A 21,832-nucleotide genomic window follows, 5' to 3' on the forward strand; every position below is an offset into this window, starting at 1 on the left:
CACCACTTCCATCTAATTTGAAGTTGGCTGTTCACACTTTATATGTTTGGAATATAAACCATCATGATTGATGTGTAGGTTTGATGCTTCATATTTTATTAATTATTATTAGTTCTTCTTATCAAACTGTTATGTGCTTTTAGAAATTCTGAAGCATGTTTTTTTCCCCAAAATGTGACAAGACTATAGACAGACATGCTTAGACAAATTCGGTTCTTTTTTTTTTTTTTTAACATTTTATTTATTTATTCATGAGAGACATAGAGAGAGGCAGAGACCCAGGCAGAGAGAGAAGCAGGCTCCCTGTGGGAAACCCGATATGGGACTCGATCCTAGAACCTCAGGATCATGACCTGAGCCACGACAAATTCTGTTCTTATATAAGATTTCTGAACAGACCTCAGTTATATTTACTGAGGACTGGAGGTTTGTTTTCTGAATTGTGTAAGACAGAGGGTCTCTGATCTGAGAACAAAAAGAAAAAATTGAGGGTATGAGTATTATATCGAAAATTGGAGAATTCAGTAAATTTAGCCATCTTCCCCCACTCACCTCCCCATATGCTGGTAGCCAGCCCTTCATCATCCAGAAAAGAGATTAAAGGTCTTGAAAACAGTATCAACTCAAGAAGAAATTCTAAAGATGCTGACATCAGAAACTTGTCAAGTAAATAGCCCAACCTGATGACCCTACAATAGAATTCACAATTTATAAGAGTGCATTAATGCACTCAGTTCTAGGAGCTATGAAAAGACTATATAGTCCATGTGAGAAGACAATAATAAGTGCATTTATAATTAAATCTAAAATATTATAAAATATGAGAAGACAATGATAATGTAAGAGAAGACAACCAGAGGTTATCAAGCATAGGAAGCTAGCATATAATTTGAAAAATAGAAACCAGAATAGATTTAAAGCAATGTGGAGATAAGAGAGACTGTGCAGGAAAAAGAAAACCTAAGAATAAAAACAAAACAGCAGTCATATCTATAGAAATGAGAGATCATGCAACCAAAAACAAGAACAGGATGCTATAATAAAGATTCAGTTCATTCAGATTACAAAGAAGAGCTTTTACAAATGAAAAATATTATAGTTAGAAATGAAAACTCAGGAGAAGAGTTTTTAGCAAGACTCTTGAGAGAATATTTAGACAATTGTGGAAGAGAGGTTGAGCAGTGATTACACACATAAAAAATGAAGCAAATGAAAACAATTGTAACTCCAGGGAAAACAAAATGTTGTGCAGGAAAAGAATAGTGCTCGTAGTTTACACGATGTCTCAGCTAGAAACGGAATTTATGTAATCATAACGATGTATTAATATATAATATTAATTTAACCAAAATTACAATGTAACTCTACTAGAGGAGAAGGAAATGAGCGGACTATGCATATGTGGAGAGTAAAAGGAGGAAGGAGAGGGGGAGAGATATGTTGTCTCATCTCCCATAATGAGAAGTCAGTTAACAATACAGAAACTGAAAAATCAAGAATAGCAACAAAGAGTGTTACTACCCTCGGGAAGCTGAATGACATCATAATCAGGTGAAAGGGAAGAAAGGGATTAATTCTGGGGAGGACGAGAGGGGTGGAGTTATGCTGTGTTTCCTAGCAAAGTAGCTTACAACTAGTGGAGTCTTCAGATATTATGTATGATGGATCTTACTACAAATAAAAACTGAAGGGAAAGGAGAGTGAAGGAGTGGAGGCAATGATAGGCCTCGGGAACAACGAAGCCAGGGGAAAGACATCTGGGTGGATGATGGCCTAACGGTAGATCCCTAAGCGTCTCCAGAACTGGTAACAAGTGGGACTGGGACGAGATAAGTCAACGCCCACATGGTGAGGCCTAGTGTCAGAGTCACGGAGCAGACGTAAGGATCCTTGGCCCCTTGTTTGTTCATTTCTGGCTTTGTCCGCACATAGATGGGTGACCTTGGACAAGTCGGCTAATCTGGGTGCCCCCAACAGCTCAGCTGTTTCTCATTCACTTTGCATTCTTCACAGTGTGTGGCAGAGAGCTTTGTAGAGAGTCAGCACCCAGAGGCTTCTCTATAGATTATTTGGATTGCTGTTTTCCTTAGGAAAATGTTCCCCATATTTAAACAAATATGTTAAGATACATTTTTATAGAATAATGTGTCTGGAAACTGACAAGACACAGAGGTAATCCTGAGTAATCAGCACAGAAAGCTTTTATGTGATAACCCAAATATGGCCAAAATATTTTTGAAATTTCTCTGTTGTAATCATCTTCAAAACCCAGATCACTTAAAAAAAATAGTGACTGTTTTTGAAATTCAGAATAATACGTGCTTTTTATTGAAAACTTTGAAAAATACAAAACACATACAGAATCAATGTTAATTTTACCAGTGAGAAATAATCACAGAAGAGTTTGGGGATATACTCCAGTTATTTTTCTTATTACCTACATATGCATGTATATACTTTTTACAAATTTGGAAAACATACTGCACATTTGTGACTTGATTTTTTTCAGTTAATATGTTATAAATATCTCCCCTGATCATTAAATATAATTGTCACTATAATTTTCATGGCTTCATACTTGTTCAACAGATGCACAATAATTTATTGCCAGGTGTAGCTTAATGTTTTCCATGATTTGTTTTTATAAATAACATTGTAATGAATAGCCTATACATGAATTTCTTTTCATGCCTATTTATTTCAATGGGAGAAGGATTTTAACTTCTAGTAGTTATTTTAATTTCTAGAGATAGAATTTCTGGAAAGGGCTGAATGTATATTGTTCAAAACTCTTGCTACTACCAACTTTTCTCCAACTGTCTCATTCATCAGCACTTCACATTCCATTCTTTTGAATATACTCAAAATTGGCATAACTTGATTTTTGGGAACATTGAAATCCCTTACTAGATAATCTACTTCTACTCATAGATTATAAATTCTGAGGTTGGAGATCACTCACTCCCTAAATGTCCATCTTATGTATTCCCCCCAAAACATCAAGAAAAGGTCATTTTGTGTTGGGACTTGATAAATAAGGTCAGTGATGCTGTTTGGGTCAAAATAATATGACTGTAAAGTAATAACACAGTGTGTTCATCACCAACACACTTCAAAACGCTCCTAAGCGTAGGGAACAACTATTGTAGAAGACAAACAGAAGACAATGTGGGGTTTCCTCTGATGGCTTCTTCAAATTGGTGGGTTTTTTTTTTTCCAGATTATTCAGAGGTGATACCAGTTAAAAGAAATCCCCCAAAAAAGAGAACACTCAGATGATGACAGAAGTGCATGCTGGTTAGTGTTGTTTTACATAATGAGACAAAATTGAAGTAAATATGTAAAAACAGATGAATAAAGTAAACCTCCATGAAAAGCCTGAGAAAAATAAGCATTGCTTTCTGTTGCTGTTTTTAATTGTCCTTTTACTGAAAAAGAGCAAAATTGGATTCTAAAAGTGGCTCTCAAGAAAAGCTTCCTTCAGCTGCTAAGAGAATGCTATTCAGAAATTGTTCTCAAAATTGAGATGGGCCCCGTGGTGTTTGCTCCGAGGCAGCACAAACAGCAGCCGGACTTAACACCCTTCCAGGTCAAGAAAGGGGAGCCTACGAGTCCGATGACCTGTAGCAGGTCCCAGTGAGAGGCCCCTTATCTCCCTCAGACACTGGAAATAGGACTCTACACCCCATAAAACTGTTCAGCCTCTGGGAAGCCCTTGAGGTTCACCCTGCCTGGCCTCCCCAGCCAAGGTCGGCCTTGGTGACTCCCCTGGGGCTCCTCCTCAGCGCCGGGTCACACAGATTTTCTTCTGTCATCGGTGCCTTCTCTTCATCATCCAACCTGACTGCCTTCCAGGTCGAGCCAGCCTAGAGGGCCTAGAGGGGAGCTCACGTCTTGGCGGGAAGGAGCGAGCAGCTGTTTCCCTTGCTCCCTGCATAGGCCGGGCAAGGGCAGGCTGCACAGCTACCCTCTGTCTCCAAGACACGAGCTGGAAGAGGGGGGCTCCAAGGACGCCTCTGGTCCTGTGTTTAAAGCTCTGTGGATAGTGTCGAGACCTCCGAGTTAGTACATTTTGGTCCTGTAGTCAAACTGGGGAGAGGACAACGTTTATCTTCACTTTAAAAAACAAAAAAATAGAAATCCTTCATCACCTGCTCCAGTTCTGGTGCTAGACTAGGTGTTTTCACGTTTCTCAGCTCGTCGAAATGTGACCCTTCCAGGGAGGCGAGCTCACTACTTGCATTTGAACCACATGAGGGAACTGAACTAAAAGAGAGGAAGTATTATATCCAAAGTTAACCAGTTAGTAAATGGGAAAGCCAAAATGTAACCTTGGGTCCTATTAATTCTAACCCCCCCCCCCCCCCCCCCGTTAACATACCTTCCCCATTTTCTACTTGCTTCTTGTTGCCCCCTCTTTTCTTCCTATTCAGGGTGACTTTCAGCCAGCTACCACGTTAGAAGGGAATTAATAGCAAAATTCACAGCATATTGCCTTTTTAAGTTTTGGTTGTATTTAGGAGGCAACCACAGAATGAAATCTCAGTGGTGAAATTTTAGATATCAGTGACAGATTGAGATGGAAGATGTTTCACAATTATAGTCTCAGAAGCGGATGCTGAAGAGATGGGTGGGACACCAAATTGTCTCAATTATAAAAAATCCTGAAGTCAGGGGCCATGCGTCTTTGTCCCTCTCGGTTGTAGTGACATGGACAGAACATCCTTAAAAAATGTCTTCTGATTAGAAATGATGAAAAACTGTGTTGGAGTTTCAAGAAAAAAAAAAACACACCTGAAGGAGGAGATGGTAGCAGATTAAGGATTCCTTTGTAAAACACCAGTCTCTCAAAAATATTTTTTCACTATTTTTTTCACAAATATTTTTTTCACTATTAACATGAAAACCCCACCTATCTCTTTCTACCCCTAATTCATTATTAACATGAACATTCAAAATAATTGAGTAGTGGAAATGAAACATTTTTCCAGTTTCTAGGCAAAGAAAAAGTGTTATGCAATCCTCTTTAAGTGTACGTACTGGTAATGCTGAAAGAAACTGTGAATTGGAAGTGAAAGAAAAATTTTGTTTCTTTTAAAAATTTTGTTTCTTTTGTTTCTTCTTTAAAAATTGTTAGCACAGACCTTATATTGAATACACAACTATAAAGTCTATAGAGCAGATATTCAACATCCGGGGGGCGGGGGGGGGGAAGTGCATGAGATCTGAGCCAGCAGAGAGCACTGGTTCTCATTCTCAACAACCAAAACAGTCTTTGAACATCTAGTAATATAAAAATCTGAGCCAGCCCGTGAGAAAATAGAGAGGCGGTCTTCAAATCTATTTGGGGAGACAGACTGTGTACACACACACCTACACATTAAAAGAGAACAAAACAAAGTGGATGCCATTTTGCTGAATGTCTTCCATAAATGACCTCGCTCTCTCCTGTGTCTCCAGGCTGTTACGTAATTATTCTTGCTTGTGAAGAATCATCTGTTGTATTCTTTCACCTTTTAACTTTATTTCCTAGCATGGAAAATAAAACCAGGTTTTTATCATAATGGTTGAAAAAAATAACTCACTTTTTCTTTCTAAAAGAATTTTTTTTTTTAATTTTAAGATAATTATAGGCTTCTAGAAGAGTTGAGAAGCAATGCACGGAGTTCACATGTACACCTCACTTGGCGCCCTTTAACGTTAACACCTTGCGTAACCAAAGAGATAAGAGGTGTTTATCTCTGAACTAAGAAATTACCACTGATACGATGCAATTAACTACAGGCTTTATTCAGATTACACCAGTTTTTCTACTAATGTCCTTTTTTTTTTTTTTCATCCCAGAATCTCACTCAGGATTCCACACTGCATTCTGTTTGTCAGATCTTTAGTCTGTTCCAATTTCAGCGTTTCCAACATGTCTTTTGTTGGGTTGTCTTTTATTACCTCAAGGTTTTGGAAGAGTACTGATAAGTTATTTTGTAGAATGTTCCTCAAATTAGGTTCGTTCAGTGTTTTCTCATGCTTAGACTGAGATTATGCATTATTAGAAAGAATACCACAAATGGGCATGCCCGTCATCGCTGTGCCACCCCATGCCGTGGTAGGCCATAATGGTGACGTTGATCTTGATTACGGCTGTGTCTGCCAAATTCCCCCACCCACACATCTACTATTTTTCTCTTTGGAATTAAGTATTCCTTTACTTACGGTATGAGATACTTTGAAATTATTCACATGGCCTATTTCTCCTTAAATTTCACCTACTGAACAGCTCATTTTTAAAGAAAACGTAAATGTAACCCACAGATAGAAGAACTCTGCCAGTGACAAGCAAAGCCATAAGTTAATTGGTGGCTGTTACGGTACTCCCAAAGTAGGGAATCTTCAAACTGCCAAAGACATGTCATGTAAAACCAGAAGCACATGCAGAGGACATAAGGAGGGAAACAATTTGCCATCAGTACTAAAAAACAAAACAAACAAAATCAACCTTCCTTTTTTTTTTTGTATTTTTTTATTAGAGTTCAATTTGCCAAGATATAGCATTTCACCCAGTGCTCATCCCGCCAAGTGCCCCCCTCAGTGCCCGTCACCCAGTCACCCCCACCCCCCGCCCACCTCACCTTCCACCACCCCTTGTTCGTTTCTCAGAGTTAGGAGTCTCTCATGTTGTGTCGCCTTCTCTGATATTTTCATTCATTTTCTCTCCTTTCCCCTTTATTCCCTTTCACTATTTTTTATATTCCCCAAATGAGTGAGACCATATAATGTTTGTCCTTCTCCAACTGACTCACTTCACTCAGCATCATACCCTCCAGGTCCATCCACGTCGAAGCAAATGGTGGGTATTTGTCGTTTCTAATGGCTGAGGAATATCCCACTGTATCCATAGACCACAGCTTCTCTATCCATCATCTTTCGATGGACACCGAGGCTCCTTCCACAGTTTGGCTATTGTGGCCATTGCTGATAGAAACATCGGGGTGCAGGTGTCCCGACGTTTCATTGCATCTGAATCTTTGGGGTAAATCCCCAACAGTGCAATTGCTGGGTCGTAGGGCAGGTCTATTTTTAACTCTTTGAGGAACCTCCACACAGTTTTCCAGAGTGGCTGCACCAGTTCACATTCCCACCAACAGTGTAAGAGGGTTCCCCTTTCTCCGCATCCTCTCCAACATTTGTTGTTTCCTGTCTTGTTAATTTTCCCCATTCTCACTGGGGTGAGGTGGGATCTCATTGTGGTTTGGATTTGTATTTCCCTGATGGCAAGTGATTCGAACCTTCCTTTTTTTTTCAATAATAAGAGTAGAGCTAAAATAAAGAGATACAGAAGGAATAGAGAAGGAATTCCAGACAGATTACAGAGCTACATTATCATTTGTATTTCTTCCCTTTTTTGGAGGGGTAGGGGAGTACAAGGGACAGAAGGAAGGAGAGAGAGAGCACGGAGCCAATTTGGGGCTTGATCTCATAAGCCTGAGATCATGACCTGAGCCGAAATCAAGAGCTGGACACTTAACCAACTGAACCACCCAGGTACAACCACCCTCACTTGTATTTCTTAACTCATTTTTGCTCCAGTAAGTTATATGGTTCACAGATGGTTTAAAAATAATGTTTTCAGGGTTCCTCAGATCATGTACATAAAGAACCATGGGCTTTGGGACTTTTGAGTCGTTACACTTTGTCAGTCTATTGAATGGCACTTGTATGATTGGTTCATTAATTTTCTCCCAATATTCGATCAGAACACTGCAAGACCTAACTGGAAAATATTCCCTCAGAATTATTTCTGTACCAACTGCCCTAGCCATAAGAGGCAAAAAATTCATGAACCCTATCTTTGCAGAATTTACTTGACCCTCCCGGAGTCCCGACTGAATTAACTACAGCGTATATGAAAGAAAGTTACTATTAGTTGATCACATAAAAAAGGAATTTGAAATTAACACATATAAAATATCAAAATACCTTTATTATTAATGAACCAGTTATGTACTACTTTTTTTCCTGAGCTAGTAATAACCTCAATATCCAATATGTATTTAGTATTTTCTATGTGCCAGCCACCAAATTTTCTACACATAGCCTCATTTAATTGCCACCCAGCTATATGAGATATCGAGAATCATGAAGGGTTTGAGATGTCACCCTACCTGCAGGCTAATAAGGTGGCCTGCCCCAGCGTTGTGGATGCTGGCAGAAGACGTAAGACTCTTGAGTCAGAGACAAAGGACTTCATGACCCACAGAAGTAGCAGAAACGAGAATATCAGCATTCCCTTGGGCCAGTCCTCTAAGCCCCAGTTCCCGCAGGATGACAGAAAGAAGGTCAGGTGACACATACATACACTGTGGGTTCATCGTAGGAAAGGAGCCCTGAATTTAGGGAAACTGAATATTTTAAAATAAACAGTAATCATGCCACTCTTTGCTTTAGAGGGAGACGCTGTCACTGTCGCCTGAGGCAGTTTACTCTCCAGACATCCTTCTTAAACAGTAGGCCAGAGGAGAGGTGGCCAGTGCCTCTGCAGCCAGGAGGCACAGAAATGCAGGATGCTCGTGGAGTTACCTCCCAACATGATGTAAGTACTATGATCATTCCTCTTACGAATGAATAACTTCAGGCTTAGAGGGAACGTAGGGAGCCATTCAACGAAGGCATAATGTACGCTCTTTTCCATGAGAGTGTGTTAGTAGTTAGATGCTCCCCATAAAGCGTTGCGAATGGTACAGGACTGGAGCTCGGCACAGAGACACACCCAAGGTATACTTTTCATTAGGCATTTTTTAAAAAATAAAGTGTGCTGTCCTCTCTGTGATGCCACTTTTAAAATGTAATAATTGGGACACCTGGGTGGCTCCGTCAGTTCAGCATCTGGCTTCAGCTTGGGTCAGGATCCCAGGGTCCTGGGGTCGAGGCTGCGTCGGGCTCCCTTTCCAGTGGGGAGTCTGCTTCTCCCTCTCTCTCTCTTTCTCTTGCTCTCTTTCTCTCTCTCTCAAATAAATAAATGAAATATTTTTTTAAAAATCAAGAATAAAATGCAAGTATTAACTTTCACATATAACTTCACATCTACGCTGCTCAAGGAGGAGATTCGCTGTTAGAGATCAAAGCACGAGCTCTCAAGTCAGACAATGCCAAGTTGGAATTTCAGCTGAATACTTACTAGCCTCTCTAAGGCTGTTTCCTCATTCGTGAAATGAGAATCCCTTGCAGGGTCACTGTAGGAGTTAAATGAGATCATGGGTGTGAAGCTCCCTGCATGAGTATGCTGGGACATAGTAAATGTTCAACAATGGGGAGCAATAATGATGACTTGTAGGCTGATTGCTAGAAAAGTCCCTTCAATTTCTGTTGATCTCAGAATTTGGAAAATCCAACAATAAAATCAGAAAGAGATTTTGAAGCCCTGTTTCTCTCTGTAAAGCTTCTTTTTTTTTTTTTTCTTTCTTTTCTTTTCTTTTTTTTTTTTTTTTTGGCATTGGGGTATGTCATAGTGAATTTAGCTTTTTTTGTTCAAAGATTAATTTTAAATGTAGGGTGAAAACTCTTCAAACTGTCAAAGCATTAGCTTTTAGCCTTGGAATGGATGTTGTTCTTTTAAAAGGTCTCCTAATATGTTTTTTTAATGACTTGGAACAGGAAAACTTGTCATTTTCCCTAACACAAGGTGACTAAAATACAAGTGTGTGGTGGGAACCAGACATGGGAGAAGCCCCGTAATTTACACTTGCCATGTGTGTCCTAGTGATTAAGTCAAAGGGCCCTTTGACTTTACTTGGGGAAGTGTGCTGTGTTAGAGACAGCTCTGTTGATCTTTTATCCATTCACATGGGGAGGTGTTGGAAGATGAAATTGCATTTTACTTTCACTTAAAAGTTACGCCACAACCATTAGATAAAAGCAAGAATAATTGCCTGCTCAGTGGGCAGGCTGCTACAGAGCAAGAAACACGCTCATCAAGCAGTTGTGTTTTTCAGCTTTGGCAGATGGAACATCACATTCTTTGGTGAGTCCCTCCACCCTGTAAAACTTAATGATTTGCCCTCCCCGCAGATTGCTGAACAAATTATTGTCCACGATAGCTTGATGTCAATTTGCTTTCGAAAGCCTCTCAACTTTAACTAATAGTTGCAATCCAAATTAACAATAACCAAGGAAGTATGGAAATTATGGGTGCATTCTGGTAATTCACTCCAAACTAAGCTTGTTATCTGCATGAAATACAACATGGCTCCATGAATAATTCTCAAAAATGTTGAATTCAAAATGAGCACTGGGTAGGATAAACAGTAGTTGAATAATACTTAAATTCCACCATCTGGTATTCTAGTATTTTAATGTGAACTAAATTTCTTTTATTAGGTGTTTATTTGAGATTCTTTATGGATTCTTTCCTTCTGCAGAGGGAGCGCCATAAATTGGGGAGGAATAAGAGTTACGATCCAGGACAGTTTTCTTTTATTGTAATTCTCTTAAAGAGAAACACAAGATTCAGAATCTCAGCTATTTTCCCAAAGGCAACTGAGGAAGTCCTGAAAGAATTTGTCTTAATTCAGAGCACTTATTTATAAGATGCCCCAAGTTTGGCGGGTGTGGAGGAAGGGAAGGAGTTACTCAGGTGGTAGGATAAATAAAGAGTATATGGTCCAGGTTAATGAGAAGAAACAAACAAAATGATTAACAGTAGGACCCAGGGCACGACCAAAACATAATAACAAATACAGAGTAATGGTCTCTGAAAGAAATTAAAAGAATAAAATGGAGAATTTTTGAAAACAAAATGTGTGTCATGAAAGGAAGATTTAATGGGGTCACCATGCTGGGGGAAAAAAAATCAATGTCATTTCTCCCCGAAACTTTTATACTAGGCTGTTGAGGTGACTTAATGTGTAATTTGCATGAGAATTATTTTTCTTCTTCCTGATGGGAGAAAGGCAACAGAAAGTTACCTGGAGGAAGCGGGGGCAGCAACAGTGGCCTTTACACGGCTCCCTGCCGTTTACCCAGATACCTTCACACGCATCACCCGCCTCAGGAGACGTGGGGCTCCAAGCTATCACCCCATCCCACCTGTCACCCACAAGTGAGGCTATGGAGTAATAGCCTGGAGGTCAGTTTTATTTCTCAAAACTCTCAACTTCAATGGCTATGGTTCAGGGTAGCAGCAGGCAGGATGGCGAGGATATGCTGGGCACGTGCCAAGCAAAGCCACGATCTGCTTGAAACGCACCTTCCCTCTCACTCCACATTTAGTTCTTACTGAGTGAGGCTCTCCCACCCGAAGAACCCTGGCCCTGCACCAGCTGGCCCGCACAGGCACCCCGGAGCAGCCCCCTACCCTCTCAAAGCCCCAGTTTCCTGAACTAACATTGATAGAGCACTTGCAGTTTTACAAGGCCCTCTGCACCCATCACCTCGTGGCATGTTCACAGCCACCGCGGAAGGTACACCTTCTGGTTCTCTTAAAAGAGAAAATTTAAATTCGGCATTGGTGGATGGCTTGCCCGAGATCATGCCTACCGTGCCGGTAGATGGCAGTCTCCACTCAAGACCTCAGGAAATCTGGGTTTGGGTTAGAGGTGGTCTGAGACCTCCTGCAGCTCTAGGTTGCCTGACTTCAAAGACTAACTGGGACAATCCACAACTATTTGTACATTGATAGTATTTTACTAATAAATTGCATAATAATATGGAGAATAAGAAATAAAATTAAAGTCTCGTTGTTGGGATACTTCCTGACACCTTCTTTCTACAAGTGGGGTGGAGAGAACAAAAGATAACCAGAACTTCTGTCCACCCTTAAAGCACGTGCGCTGTAGTTTAGGCGTGAGCCATGCACATCACTGCCAGCAAAGCACCACAGACAAAGTGCTCGGGGAGCAGGGCAGGGAGGGGCCTAAGCCTTAACCACAGGACAGCTTCCACACCTAGAGCCTGCAGCATGGGAACCGAGGAATGATAACCCGGAAAGATCTTGCGTGCTGTCTACCTTCTTGGCGAATCTCTTCTCTGCCAAAAAAAGACATTAGAATGTCTTTTTTTTCTTATAAATAATAATATTATTGTTATCTTTCTTGTGATTGGCTATCAGCAGAGCCCTCCTAGCAAAATAGTTAGGCCGCATTTATTCAGTACCTTGAAATATGATTGATGTGTGTACTCAAATCCAGAGAATCATAAATCTAAGAAAGCATGCAAATTTCAGGCACCAGCTTCACTTTGGTCCTCAAAGTAATGTTGTCTTTTTGTTGTGGTGGTGGTGGTGGTGTCCTTAACAAGAGCTGCCAAACAGTCACTCAAGTGGGACAAGTTCAATTTTTCTTCCTCTGTGTCTCATTTCTCAAAAGACTAACGTGAAACATTGGAATGAATGAAAGATCCAAGGACACAATGGGAAAAAAGGAGCGGACACAGAGCACGAAGGCAATTATCCCTGCATGACTGAGGTCTGACGGACTTTTCTACTCTTCCCGTAATTATTCCGTGTTAGTAAGTAGCATCGTAGGACATTATCCCAAAGCCAGAATGACTGGCCCACTTACACTTAACTTACAACGATGCACATAGTACAGATTTTCTCCATGAAACTAGTAAGATCGATGTCAGAACAGGCCTCAGAGGATATTGAGAACAGAGAACTCAACAGTGGATCACTCTGGCAGCAGATTAAATAAGTCATACATAAGCATCAATTGCAAACACTCGTTCCATTTAGATTTCAGCACTGCATCCGACGTCAGGGTGACTGTGTAAGATGAAGCAGGAGCAAAGCAAAGAAGGAAATTGTTATAATGCAGCTTGCGATACGACTTCATTTCAAATAACATCTTTCATAGAAACTGATATCCAAAGTGCTCTCCTGAATAAAATAGTACAAGGAAGTGGACAGCATGTGGTATAAATTACAGAAAACAGTGGTGCGAAGATATTATATGTGGAGCAAATTGAAGCATTCTATCATGAAGCCCACAGCAGTGGGATAGAGCGTGAAGAGGTACAGCATAGTGTGTAATTTTAGACAAAGTGTAAGAAATTTGGACATTGATAAGAAAGCCATTTTTCCTCCCACTTACGGTTTTGTGTGTGTGTGTGTGTGTGTGTTTAAACGACGTACTTACCATTTTCTTCTTGTAGAATGCTTTAAGCTGTGGATTTGATAAGGTGAATTCGGATGCTTTGCTTGAGTATTGCAATCAATCAGAGTGAGGGGTTCCATGTGAGGCCTCCGACACCTTCCAAACTATGCTGCATTTGCAGAAGTCACACGTCTACAGGTGGCAAATCCCCACACAGGCACTGACGGCACAGCAGACCGATCACGTCCAAACGTTACCTCCACCACCTAAGAGGCCTATGGCCCCGGATGACGTACAGCCTTTCTTGCCTCCGCTTCCTCGTGCCTAACGCAAGTATTACCATGACGTGCAACACGACTGTCACAAAGATCAACAACAGAATCCATATGAGATGTGTAGCAGGGCATCAGCACAATCTAAAATGTTGGCCACCCTACACATTGGGTGTAGACGGGAGGCCAAGTCCCAGTAGGAACTCAAAAACCACCAGTGAGAACCTGTGGATAGGTCAAAGCCTGATGGTGTTGAGATACAGCCGTCAGGATTCACTTCAGAGCGCTCCCCACACAGGTGGCCACCCACACATTTGCACCCAGGGTTGTTGCCGCCAGGTGTAGACGTTCAGGGTCATACGACCCAAGAGTCGTAATGGAGACACCCAAAACCACAGAGTGCTGACCCTCCTTGAGCCCTGGTTGAAGATCCAGAGTAGGTCTTTGGCTAGAGATTCATAAGGGAGGTCGGGGCACCTGAGGTTCATCCATTCACCAAGCGATTGCTGAGGCCCCAGAGCCAGGTTTCTCAGCAGCACGCTCCTCCCCCGCTCCTGCCGACTCCCTAGGTCGGCTCTGCCCGGTGGCCTTGCTTGCTCCTCCCTGTCAGGTGGTAACGTGAACGTCCTCCCTGAGGAGCCTGTGCTGCTCTGGTATTAGTCGCATGTTGTTATATGGCACATGAGCCCCAAATTTAGCACCTTCAAGACAACAGACACCCATCATCCATTCATGCCTGAAGGCCAAGAACGTAGGAGCAGCTCAGCCTTGTGGTTTGCGCCCAGGTCCTGCCCGAGGTGTCTCCGGACCCAGGTGGCTAGCCAGCACTGCAGGACTGTTCCCAGGCTCACTCGAGGCCCATGGACATTTCCCTTCCTCCTCTTACGGGTCTTTTCAAAGGACTGTTCATGATACGTGAGCAGTTTTGCCCAACACAGGCGATCCAAGAAAGCTGGAGACCAAGGCGACAGCCGCATGGTCGTCTACTGTCCAATCTGGAACATGACATATTGTCACTTCTCACAGGCCAACGCTGGTCCGCCATGCAAGGGCATGAGAGAGCAGGAGGCCTTCCTGGAGGCCGGCGCCTCGGGGCCTTGCCAGGTGGCTGTTCCAGGCCTGGCCACCCCTTGGGCTCAGGCTCTGGGTGGCTGTGACCACCCCCCTGTCGTTCCACGGCTTCTAGACTACACTGTCCTCAACTACCCAACGTGCCCAGGCCCCTCCTCAGGGCCTGAGCCCAAGCGTCTGCCGAGTCGGGGCACCTGAGCACCCTGAGGCTCTTAGCCCGAATAGCTGGCTGGGGAGCTGGGGCTCCCGGGACAAGGGGCCATGGCCTACAGCGGACGCCTGGCCTGTGGCGGCCTCACCTGGGGACACTCCAGGGGCCTGTGACGGTGGTCGTCCTTGCCTCGAGCGGCCTGCTCTCTGAGCCTCACCCCCCACGTCCTCTGTCCATCCAAGGCGCTGTCCCCAGGCCAGGGCCCGGGCCCAGCGGCTGCCCTTCCAGGCCTCCCTCCCAAGCGGCCCTGGCAGCTCCTGTGACCGGGGGTCAGGGCCTGAGAGGCCACGGCGGCCGCTCACCGGACAGACCCGGGAGGTGCCGCTGGCGAGGCCGGCCTGTGGGATGTGAGGCGAGGGACCCCAGGTGGAGAGACCACCGTCGCTGGGCCAGACGCCCAGGGTGCCAGGGCCTGCTCGCCCTGGGAGCAGCCATGTGCCTTCCTCCCCGCCCTCTGCACGCTGTGGGCCCAGGCGCCCGGCCTTGGCCTCGGCCTCCTCGGCTGAGGCGGCTCAGCAGGTGCCCGGAGGCAGCCCTGGGGAGCCCCGAACCCCCTGCTCCTGACTCTGACTCCTCCTTGTCTCTCTTTTTATCATGAAAACAACGTAGCCGCTTTCAGGGACTGCTGAAAAAATACTGGGAAGGACAAACTCCAGGAACCCCAGGGCCCAGGTGCGCCCTAGGCGGCTGTGAGATGGGAAGCCATGCGGTCCGTGCGCCTAGTACATGGGGTCCGGCTTCCTGAGCCCTCTTCTTGGCCCCTTAAAACCGTAGTGCACACATACACGCACCCTCAGTCTTGGGGTGGATTTTTGGTTTTATTTTTTTTTGCTTCTAAGATGTGTTTCCTCATTCTATTCTCTTCTCTTCTCGGACACCAAGCAATGGCCCGTGACATCTGCTGCCTTGACAGCCTTGTCCATGTCCGTGTAACAGCGACGCCGCGGCATCGCGGCCTGTTAGAATCTCCTGCCCTGCTTTTGGCATTTACCGTGGGACCCAAAGCGATACTCCCCTGGCGCTTCATGACTGGGCGCAGGGAGCTTGGGCGTCTAACAGACCTGGGGACAGGTGCTGCCTCTGTCATCCAGGAGTTGTAGCACCTTGGATAATCCATTAACCTCTCTGGGAACCACCTTGTCTCTAAAACAGGGTTAACAATATCTGTCTGCCTTGTGCTGTCGGGATGAATAAGTGAGTTACAGGATGCAAGGTCTTAGTGCTGGCCTTTACTAAATGTCCAATAAACTTTAAAAACAACCTTCATAAAATACACGTTTATGCGGTGTAGTATTTCAAGTGAAAAATAAAAATCATATTTGGGATATAACCACTCTATCCCATATTTGGGATATAACCCACTCTAATATATGATGCCACAATCTCTTTATTTTTTTTATTATTTTTTTTCCTTTTTTTTCACAATCTCTTTAAATTCCAGCTTTACATTTTGCAATATATAGGTATATGAAATATGTTGTACACCTTAAACTTATGCAGTGTTTTATGCCAAATGTATCTCAGTACAGCTAGGGAAAAAATTCTGATTTCAACCACTTGAATCTGATGCTCATCTATTGTTGAGTGCAGTGGTCTCTAACTAGTTAATGTATTTTGGTTGATTCCCCACCCGCCTCGGTGTCCTTTCTTCCTTCATCCTGGATGCACATTGCTCCTAGTAAAAATACTCGCCTGCGGTGTTTATGTTCACACTGAAGATTTTTTAGGGCTGACCCCTAGGTTTTTCATGTGAGAGTCAACACTGTGTGCAATGTGAAGTTGAATTTCAGGGAAATAAGTGGTTAAGCAGCCAATAAATGAATAGAGGTTCTGCAGGGATCAAACATGTGTCAAATAAGGAAGTTGTCAACTTCACAGGTTCTCTTTGAATCCTTGGAATCGAGGCAAAAGGAAGAATGAATTCTGCTGATTACTGCAGAGAGCTAGAGGAAGCTTTGGCCAAAAAGTCCTTTTTTTTTTCTTTCTTTCTTTCTGGGTTTTTTTTTTCTACTAAAGCTCTGTAAAATAAACAGCAATGATTTACATTTAAATTTTTTATAGGGATCCCTGGGTGGCGCAGCGGTTTGCCGCCTGCCTTTGGCCCAGGGCGCAATCCTGGAGACCCGGGATCGAATCCCACGTCAGGCTCCCGGGGCATGGAGCCTGCTTCTCCCTCTGCCTGTGTCTCTGCCTCTCTCTCTCTCTCTGTGACTATCATAAATAAAAAAAATAAATAAAAAATAAAATAAAATTTTTATATTAATATCTATAAATCTGGTTGGTCTTGGTAGTAATTAAACAATGAACAGTGAAATTTTACTAGGGTTGGGCTTTGTTTTGTTTTGTTTTGCTCTGAGGAGGGAGAGAGTATCATGATTGGGATGATATATGGGGCAAAGTGTTTAATTGCGATCTACAGAATCCACACTTGCAAATTTGAGCAGAAAAGGAATTGATGCAAGGATATTAGACAATTCACAGAATGTCTGGCAGGGCCAGAGGATCCAACAATAAATCTGAACATCCATGAGCAATGGTCAACCACTCCTTTTCCGGCAGAAACACCACTGACACCTGGCACCCGTGCTGCTCAGAACTGGGTTCCAGAAGCACCGCCATTCCCCACCCTGGGAACTGGATCCCCCACCACCTGGACTGCGCCCAAACCTAGGTGCATCTGCTTCCTCACATGCTCTCTCCAGATCTGTCTCCAAAGGATAGTTCCTCTGGTTGGAGGAAACGAGGTCACGTGCCTGCCCCCTACTCTGGGGAGTCTGAGATTGCAAGTGTTTGGCTTCCTCTTTGGGAAGGTAAGACATACAATGTGGGAAATTACCACAATGTAAGGAGAGTGCTCAAAGCTGTCAGTTAGCTCAAGTGACGACTGTATATTACAGGGTTAATCAGTTTAAGTGTGCTGTCTACACTGTGGATTTCTGTCCCAGAGGAGGAATTTCTTGCTGCCAATTTCTCAGCATTCTGGAGATGGACTCTATCTTCCTCACACCCCAAACTCTTTGCTGCCACAAAGAACATTTGCCATTCTTCAAACTTCTAGCCCTGCTTATCCCCTCACCATCATCCCTAGTGTTAGTGTGGGATATTGAGATGATAAAAATATAACTGATAAAAGTATGTGTGAGAGCGTGTGTGTGTGTGTGTGTGTGTACTAGACACAGTGGAGGAACTCATGATCTCACCTCTGGTTTATGGTTAGATAGTATTGTAACAAAAGAGAAAGGAGTACTTTGTTTCTTAGGAATTTGATGGAGGATATTCTTAGGAATTCTTAGGAGGAAAATGGGATGGATGGGTAAGATAATTAGAATATGCCTTATAATACAAAAAAAATCATAATTTCACCATTATTAGGCATGTAATCCTAAGACAGAATGCTAATTACTCACTCTAATTGGAAATATAATGATTAAAATGGTCAGTGTCTCCAAATAATAACTGTAGAGTAGTTAGGTGAGAAGAAAATAAAACTTTTTCAGTGGTATATTTAGAAACCCAATCAATCTTTGACATTCATAGCCAAAAAAAGATTCAGTCTGTTTTGTTAAATCTAATTGTAAGCCAAATAATTAGTGTATGGAGAGAATTCGTGAAGATATGGCAAGGTAATCACAAACTAGGTTTGAATAACGGTTTTTACTAATGATGAGTTTCTCACTGAATAATCTGTATGCTTTGGAAATTTTCTCTAATACTGCTTCATATATTTTACAATACCTTTTAAAATTATAAATATAGTGTGCTCAGTGGGAAAAAATCAAATACAGAGAAGCAGAAAAAAGAAGAAAAGAAAATCTGATCACCTTGTATGTATTACTGTCTGCTTGGGCCGCCATAACAAAATACCACAGACTAGGTGCCTTAAACAACAGAAACCTATTTTCTCACAGTTCTAGAGACCAGAAATCCCATTATCAAGGGCTGGCCAACTTGATTCCTAGTCAGACCTCTCCTCCTGGTTTAGATCGCTACCTTCTTCTCACAATGTCCTCACATGATGGAGCGAAAACAGGCTCTCTGGTGTCTCTTCTTATGGGGCACTACTCCCATCATGACCTCATCTAGCCCCAGTTACACAAATGTCACACCTCCAAATGCCATCACTGTGGTGACTAGGGCTTCAACATATATATCTTGGGGGGGGGGGGTACATAAACATTCATCCCATAACATAACAATTCAGAATATAAGCTCTCTTGAATTTCAATTCTGTTTTTTGCAAAAGAACAAAAACAAATATTGTAAAAAATGAAAACATACTGATTTGTAATGCAACTGCTTTTCATTTAATATATTCTGAGAATAACTCTCCTCTTAATGGTATAATTACATAATTAAATATTTAAAAATATTTTAAGTGCCTTTAAATATTATTCTGTAGCATTAGGGTTAATAACAGCATAGAATTCTACTCTAAGTGTATTCTCTAATAATTAGTTTCCCAATTTGCCTACTGATGGACTTTATATTTTTTACAATTTTTGAATATTTTAAATAGTGCTATAAAGAATATTATTGTAATCATTTCTTTGTTGCATGTCTATAATTATTCTGAATTTCTGGGGTAAAGGCTATGAATATTTTAAGGCTTTTGATAGCATTGTCAAATTTCCCTTGAGAAAGTTTATTCCAAGTATATTCTCAGGTAGCAGTATAATAAAGACTATACTTGATGTCTTCACCCTTAACCTATATTAACACAGGACATCATCAATTTTAAATTTTTACCAAAGATATACCACTATTGTTTTAATTTAATTTTTTTTCATTGTTCTACAGAAGTTTTTAATCAACCTCTACTCTTGGAGGTTCCATCTATCGTTAGAAAGGTCCTCCCCACTTCAAAATTAAATAAGCTTTCATATTATACTTTTAAAGCCTTGTGGGAGTGCCTGGGTGGCACTCCCAGATGGTGAAGCATCCAACTCTTAGTTTTGACTCAGGTCACATCTCAGGGTCATGGGATAGAGCCCCGTGTCCAGCTTCACACTCCACTCAGTCTCTGCTTGAGATTCTTTCTCTCCCTTCCCCTCTGCCCCTTACCCTGCTTGTGCTCTCTCTCTCTCTCTCTCTCTAAACAAATAAGTCTTAAGATGTATTTAAAATTTATAGGTACAGAAAAAGTTTTTTAAGACTTTTTCTGTACCTATAAATTTTAAATACATCTTGAGTGTATTTTAAGAGTTAAATATACTTTCTTCAGATGATTACCAAGTTGTCCCAATGCACAAAACTCTCTTATTTCCTACACAAATAAAAAATTCTAATTAGTAAAACATAAAACTAGATCTAATTTTAAAGGGTCCTTAACTATAAGTCAGTCCTCATGGGGTAGAGACTGTGAGGATCCTATTATTATAAAGGTCATATGGATTGAATATGATAAAATTAAGTCTGTATATACACAACTTGGCTCTAGCATGGGAGGTTGTACATAATATTCTCTGTATGTAAGTATACCTGACTCTAATCTTGGGCAGACTGGGTGGCTCAGTAGTTTAGCACCTGCCTGCCTTCGGCCCAGGGTGTGATCCTGGAGACCCAGGATCAAGTCCCACACCAGGCTCCCTGCATGGAGCCCACTTCTCCCTCTGCCTGGGTCTCTGCCTCTCTCTCTCTCTCTCTCTCTCTCTCTCTCTCTTTCTGTCATGAATAAATAAATAAAATATTTTTAAAAAAATAAAATAAAAATAATCTTGAAATCAACAACACTTAAGATAACAGGTATAATTAATTTTGGTGTGTCAAATTTATCCTTGCTTTCTCTTGACATTTCCAATACGGTTATTGATTATTATCATGATATTTCAAACACACATAGCTATCCAGTAAAACCTGGAAGTGCATTTGCCAATTCACTTAGAACTTCAAACTACCACTAGATGGAGTTGTTAAGTCTTCACCAAATTGGATCCATTAAAATGTAATGATCTTAAAGCAACAGATCGGCAATGTTTTTGTCAGCACTCCTAGACAGGTAATGTTTTTTTCTTGTGCAGGTCATCATTAACTCATCTTTAAACAACCATTTGACAACTTTAGCTGAATTGGAATGAATGTCAAATTTATTTAATAAAAATTTGTGCTAGTAAATATTGCAACTTGGCCATAAAAGCTTTCTTCTCAAGATGAGCATGCAAAAATCAAAAGCATTTTTGTATATATATATATATATGTATTCACAGTAACCATTTGGAAAAACATAAGAGATGATCCCATTCACAATAAGCACAAATAATATAAAGTACTCAGGAATAGCTCTAACAAAGGATGTGCTTTATATAGAAAATTATCAAACATTATTAAACAGCATTCAAAAGTCCTGAAATAAATGAAGAGATATACAATGTTCATGGATGGAAATACTAAATAATATACAAATGTTGGTTTCTCCAGATTAATCTACATATTAAATACAATTTAAAAAATACAGTTCCTGTTAAAATACCAATACAATTGCTTGTGTAAGTTAACAAGTGGCTATTAAACTCAAAATTAAGAATCCATATATAATTCATATATAATAACACATAATTTAAAATAGAAGTTTAAGAAGAACAATGCAGAGGTACGGGGTAACTTGCCTTATTTGACCAATGAAATAAAGTAGAGATCCAAGAAAAAAAAATCCATGGTGGCATCCCCAAAATCAAAGACAGAGGTGGTTACTCATGTGGGAAAACACTAAATTTAAATAAAGTTAAATCTTCATCTCACATGAGCCAAAATAAATTTCAGGACGACTAAAGATCTAGGTATTTTCAACCATAGCTTTAAAACTGTAAGAAGAAAATATACCGTTTATGGAGTTTGGGGTTTTTTGGTTGTTTTTTTTTTTTTCATCTCAACATAGGCAAGAATTTCTCATATAAGATACCAAAGCACAAGACAAAATTAATAAATTTTCCCATGTGTTTTGAAACACATTCATGTTTCAAAATATCACCAAGAGGAAAGACAAGCCTTGGACCGAGACACATTGCAATACAGAAAAAAACACATATGTACTTCTTACGGGTAAATTTTTTAAATGAATAATCTAACATAAAAGTGAACAATCTATTTACAGCACAGGAAAGCTAAATGGCCAATAAACATAGGAAAAGATATTTAAGTTAACTATTATTTTAAAAATGCAACTTAAAGCCACACTGATGAAAATTTAAAAATCTCTT

The 21,832-nt window shown here is 41.3% G+C and overlaps 1 protein-coding gene across 25 annotated transcripts in view; it reads left to right on the forward strand.

Moving 5' to 3' along the window:
- PJA2 (praja ring finger ubiquitin ligase 2) overlaps positions 1-21,832 on the forward strand; it is a 223,438-nt gene that overhangs the window by 90,972 nt on the left and 110,634 nt on the right. For 3 of the 25 annotated variants that reach the window (XM_072736604.1, XM_072736611.1, XM_072736613.1), the window contains 3 exons: positions 7,406-7,539; positions 8,443-8,587; positions 17,199-17,449. The exons of 5 other annotated variants lie outside the window; for them this stretch is intronic. The gene's annotated coding sequence lies outside the window, so the exon portion shown is untranslated. Of the gene's footprint in view, positions 1-3,220; positions 3,298-7,405; positions 7,540-8,442; positions 8,588-12,356; positions 12,456-17,198; positions 17,450-21,832 lie in introns of all 25 variants that reach the window. 17 more of the 25 variants (XM_072736606.1, XM_072736609.1, XM_072736608.1 and 14 more) reach the window with 8 other exon arrangements.

The sequence above is a fragment of the Vulpes vulpes genome, chromosome 14 (assembly GCF_048418805.1).
Source record: "Vulpes vulpes isolate BD-2025 chromosome 14, VulVul3, whole genome shotgun sequence".
NCBI lineage: Eukaryota > Metazoa > Chordata > Mammalia > Carnivora > Canidae > Vulpes > Vulpes vulpes.